Genomic DNA, 5972 nt, shown 5'->3' with positions numbered 1-5972 from the left:
CAAGCTCTCTTGCTCCAGTCTCTCACTCTGGTCGGTGACCTCACCGTCGCCCTCTGACCCTTCTGTCGGTGACGTCCCTCAAGTGGACTCAAGTCACGTAGGGACTGGGTGTCCCTGAACCGGCCTACCAGCTCAAAACAATTCCCACAGAACAGAAAGAATTACAACGATCTCAGCCAACCAACCAGACGAGTCAAAGGAGCTGAGGACCTGAGTTTGAAAAACAGAGCTTCTTGTGAGAGACACAACACGTTCTCTGGTTCAACACATTCTTATCTTGGTCTCATAGCTCCAGTGTTGTCTATACTGTCAACTTTGTTGTCGAATCCCAGGTCAGATACAAAAATACTCAGAGAGAGAGAGAGAGAGAGAGAGAGAGACAGAAAGAAGATAGTTATGGCCCTCCCTCCCCCGTCTCTGCGCAGGGTGCACCTGCTAACCCACCCACAGTGTCCTCTAGGCGTGTCAGGAGAGGGTGTCACCGTGGTAATGCTCCTGCTGAGATGGCGTCGTCGTGGAAATGATGCCGGAGAGGCTTGTCGTCGTGGAGTCGTTGCCGTCCCAACGTTCCCCTTTCCCCTGTGAGAGAACTAACACCCACTGACCTGACTGAAGGGAGATTGTGGTGGGAATGGAAGGAGTGAGATGGCAGAGAGAAAGGGCCCAGACTAATAGAGGGAGGGAAAGAAAGAAAGAAAGAAAGAAAGAAAGAAAGAAAGAAAGAAAGAAAGAAAGAAAGAAAGAAAGAAAGAAAGAAAGAAAGAAAGAAAGAAAGAAAGAAAGAAAGAAAGAAAGAAAGAAAGAAAGAAAGAAAGAAAGAAAGAAAGAAAGAAAGAAAGAAAGAAAGAAAGAAAATGCCTGCAGGGATAGAGGAGAAGTAGAATGGGATACTCAGTGTGTTTTTGTCCAGTCGAATGCTGCTCTATGAATCTCTCTCTGCGTACAGCTTAACCCTGTTTTCTGTCAGTGGCACACGTCGCTTTCACAAAGAGGATTGGGGAATTAGAATACAGTGGGCAGGAGATACATGCAGGAGGCAGAGAGGGCACTTAAACACACTCCAAACAGACTAGCACTGTCGCCAATGTGCGTGTGTGTCTCTGTGTGTGTGTGTGGCCGTGGGACAAACCCACAGTAATATAAAATCATTCCACAAACTGCTTGAGATAGTACCAAAGTATGGCCTTGAGGAGGATGCCTGGCTTGCCTTGGACACAGACAGGTTCAGGGACGTACAAACAGTGCTCACACTGCACCACAGGAGAGAGTATAGCTAACACAAGGGTGACAGCTTCTTACATAGCCCCTGAAATACACCTCAAATGTTCAGTACAATCTACAGTATATGCACAGTACAAACCATTCTGCTCCCAAAAACTGTGTGTGGATGTACCTTTATATAGGACAGTTTGAGGCCTGTTCTCTTAACATCTTCCTGACAGTGTTTTACAAGCTTACAAAATAGAATGTTAAAGGCTCATTTGACTGGAGCATGGAGCTAGCTATAGCATCAAAGTAGTGGGTTCAATTCCGGCATGGGCCCCACATAGTGAATACTGTATAGTAGGCCTATACAGTGCATTCAGAAAGTATTCAGACCCCTTGACTTTTTCCACATTTTGTTACGTTACAGCCTTATTCTGAAATGGATTCAAATTTTTTCCCCCTCATCAATCTACACACAATACCCCATAATTGCAAAGCAAAAACAGCATTTTAGAAATGTTTGCTAATAAAAATGGAATTATCACATTTACATTTGATTTTTGATTTTTTATTTCACCTTTATTTAACCAGGTAGGCAAGTATTCAGACGCTTTACTCAGTACTTTGTTGAAGCAAACTCCCTCGAGTCTTCTTGGGTATGACGCTACAAGCTTGGCACACCTGTATTTAGGGAGTTTCTCCCATTCTTCTCTGCAGATCCTGTCAAGATCTGTCAGGTTGGATGGAGTGTGTCGCGGCACAGCTTTTTTCAGGTCTCTCCAGAGATGTTACATCGTGTTCAAGTCCGGGCTCTGGCTGGGCCACTCAAGGACATTCAGAGACTTGTCCCGAAGCCACTTCTGCATTGTCTTGGCTATGTGCTTAGGGTCATTGTCCTGTGGAAGGTGAACCTTCGCCCCAGTCTGAGGTCCTGAGCGGTCTGGAGCAGGTTTTCATCAAGGATCTCTCTGTACTTTGCTCCGTTCATCTTTCCCTCAATCCTTACTAGTCACCCAGTCCCTCCCGCTAAAAAACATCTGCACAGCATGATGCTGCCACCACCATCCTTCACCGTAGGGATGGTGCCAGGTTTCCTCCAGACGTGAAGCTTGGCTTTCAGGACAGAGTTCAATCTTGATTTCATCAGACCAGAGAATCTTGTTTCTCATGGTCTGAGAGTCTTTAGGTGCCTTTTGGCAAACTCCATGTGCTTTTTACTGAGGAGTGGCTTTCGTCTGGCCACTCTACCATAAAGGCCTGATTGTTGGAGTGCTGCAGAGATGGTTGTCTTTCTGGAAGGTTCTCCTATCTCCACAGAGGAACTCTGGAGCTCTGTCAGAGTGACCATCGGGTTCTTGGTCACCTCCCTGACAAAGGCCCTTCTCCCCAATTGGTCAGTTTGGCCAGGTGGCCAGCTCTAGGAAGGGTCTTGGTGTTTCCAAACTTCTTCCATTTAAGAATGACGGAGGCCACTATGTTCTTGGGGACCTTCAGCTCTGCAGACATTTTTTGGTATCCTTCCCCAGATCTGTGCCTTGACACAATCCTGTCTCGGAACTCTGCGGACAATTCCTTCGATTTCATGGCTTGGTATTTGCTCTGACATGCACTGTCAACTGTGAGACCTTATATAGACAGATGTGTGCCTTTCCAAATCATGTCCAATCAATTTAATTTACCACAGGTGGACTCCAATCAAGTTGTAGAAACATCCCAAGGATTATCAATGGAAAAAGGATGCACCTGAGCTCAATATCGAGTCTTATTTCAAAGGGTCTGAATACTTATGTAAATAAGGTATCTGTTTTTTATTCTTTATAAATTTACAAACATTTCTAAAACCTGTTTTCGCTTTGTCATTATGGGTATTGTGTGTAGATTGATGAGGGAAAAAATGATTTAATCCATTTACAATAAGGCTGTAACGTAGAAAAATGTGGAAAAATTCTAGGGGTCTAAATACTTTCTGAATGCACTGTATATGTCGACAGAAAGTTGCAAGGTGGAAAACATCTCTTAAATGGGCTCTTCTCTTCATTTTTTAAAAACAATGTCAGAGAAAGAGGCTGAGAAAGAGAACGGGAAAGAAATAGGTACCTCTGAGAAAGAGGTATCTCCCCATCACCCCTTTCTCCCACTCGAGACCTGGTGTCTGAAAGGGATCAGGAACAGGTGACTGAGTGTTTGTGACAGTTGCTCAGACTCGAGGACGGAAAATCCTCTTATGCTGCCCGTGGAGAGCATAGCAACGCCCCATCCTTGTCTGTGCAGTCAAGCCCCCAGTCAACCTCTCCATGGAACCCTCTTTTCACAGCTAGGTTAACACTGGAGCCGAAGCCTAACGCGAGATCAGCACGCTTGTTACTTTAAACTTTTGTGGAAATCACACACTGCTATCTATGTGATATGCGTGTCAATTCAAGTTCAGATGTGCTCCTCTGTGTTGTTTACCTCGAAAGCATATATACAAATGCATGCACACAAAAACACACACACACACAATGGAGTTGGGTCACTTTAGTCCATTATTTCTACTCTGTCTTTGTGACCCTTCCACTCATATACTAATGTGTGTGAACCCCCCCTCCACACACATTCACTGGATTACCATAATGATAATGGGTCTCATGTGCAGTATGTGGCAAGGTGGTGTTGGCCGTACCCCTTTCTGCAGTCGGTGATCAAAAGCGCCCTCTTTGGTCTCATGGGTGGAATGTTATTAATAATAATAATAATAATTTATTTTTTTACAACAAACATCCAGTGTTTTTTATGTCAAACAGTTTTGTTATATTTCAGTCTTCTGTGATTGAAACGTAGATGCTGGCAGTAGAGAAGCAGGTGCAGGTGGTAAGTTTAATAACAAACATGGAACGATACTAAACAGGAGTAGCATCTTGACATGAAACACAAGCAATCCTGCCTGGGGAAAGAACCTAAGGGAGTGCCAGATAAAGGGGAGGTAATAAATGAGGTAATGGAGTCCAGGTGTGCCTCATGATGAAGCGTAATGATGGTTGCCAGGACCCGTGGTTAGTAAACCGGGACTCCACACCAACTTTTGGGGACCACGCTTGAGGAGAGAGGAGCGGCGATGGAGCTAAAGCTCCTGAGGAAACGGCGTTAGAACTTCGCAAACCACAAAAAACGTTGTAACCCGTTTATGGTGGTTGGGACTGGCCATAACCTGACTGCATCTACCTTCTTGACGTCCATCTTCACTCCTTGCGGGCTGATTTGGTAGTATAGGAAGGAGACAGCCTCCTGATGAAACTGGCACTTCTCAGCCTTGTCAAACAGTTGGTTAGCCAGAAGGCGTTCCAGGACTACTCGGACGTGAGCGATGTGATCCTCCAAGGTAGCCAGAATGTCGTCGATATACACAACCACCTGGCTTCCGAGCATATCCCGGAACACCTCATTGACGAACGCCTGGAACACTGACGGAGCATTGGCTAAGCCAAATGGCATCACCAAGTACTCGTAGTGACCAGACATCGTGCTAAAAGCTGTCTTCCGTTCATCCCCCTCCCGGATGCAGATGAGATTGTATGCACTCCGCAGGTCCAATTTGGTAAAGAACCGGGCCACGCGGAGCTGTTTGATGGCACCAAAAGGAGAGGGTAACGGTACTTGGTGATGTCATTGAGTCCTCTTGTATTCAATACACGGGCGTAACCCTCCATCCTTCTTGGCCATGAAGAAGAAGCCTGCAGAAGTGGACGTGTGGATGAAACTTTGTTGGAGCGCCTCATGGATGTTCTCCTCCATGGCCTTGGTTTCAGCCACCGACAGAGGGTAGATGTGTCTGGGTGGGGGCGCAGAGCCTGCAAGCAGGTCGATGGCAAAGTCCCAGGGGCGATGAGGAGGGAGACAGGTGGTGCAGGTCTTGGAAAATACTTTCCCCAGGTCCTGGTATACCTTCGGGATGTTGGGCTGAAGGGCAATCAGAGGACTCTCAACCGACGTGGAACCAAAGGCGATGGGAAAGCAGGCCCGGGTGCCCAGTCCATGATTTTCATCCTCGACCATGAGATGTTGGGGTTATGGCTTTGAAGCCAAGGGAGGCCAAGGATGATCTTGTGAGCTGGTGCACGGGTGATGAAGGGAATGTTCTCCTGATGAGTGGACTCCACAGTGAGGGTGAGTGGTTCGGTGATGTGTGTGATGGTCCTGGGACCTAATGGCTGATTATCAAGGGCTTGAACATGGAAAGGAGAGGAGAGCAGGTATGAGGTGATGTTAAGAGAGGAGGCAACAGTCTGGTCAGTAAAGTTCCCCGCGGCACCGGAAACCACTAACGCTGTAGAAACAGACGCTGGGAGTCGAGAAGCAGGTGCAGGTGGTAGGTTTAATAAAACAAAGAACAATACAACATAGGAGTAGCATCTTGACATGAAACACAGAAACAATACTGCCTGGGGAAAGAACCTAAGGGAGTGCCAGATAAAGGGGAGGTAATAAGTGAGGTAATGGAGTCCAGGTGTGCCTCATGATGAAGCGCAGGTGAGCGTAATGATGGTTGCCAGGACCGGTAGTTAGTAAACCGGCGACGTTGAACGCCAGAGGGGATTAGAGGGAATACACAGGACGATGATGTATATAAAGTGTAATATTGGGATGCAAACTCAAAATGTAAACTCTATATCGGACATGGTACAGGTGTCTTCTTTTTCTTAAGCCCATAACCATGTGTGTGAGGTGTATACTTTTGTTTCAAAGTGTGTGTCACTGTGTGTGACCCTGATTTAGCCCACTGCAGTAAA

This window comes from Salmo salar, chromosome ssa07 (assembly GCF_905237065.1).
Source record: "Salmo salar chromosome ssa07, Ssal_v3.1, whole genome shotgun sequence".
In the NCBI taxonomy this organism is placed as follows: Eukaryota; Metazoa; Chordata; class Actinopteri; order Salmoniformes; family Salmonidae; genus Salmo; species Salmo salar.
This window is presented reverse-complemented; position numbering follows the sequence as displayed.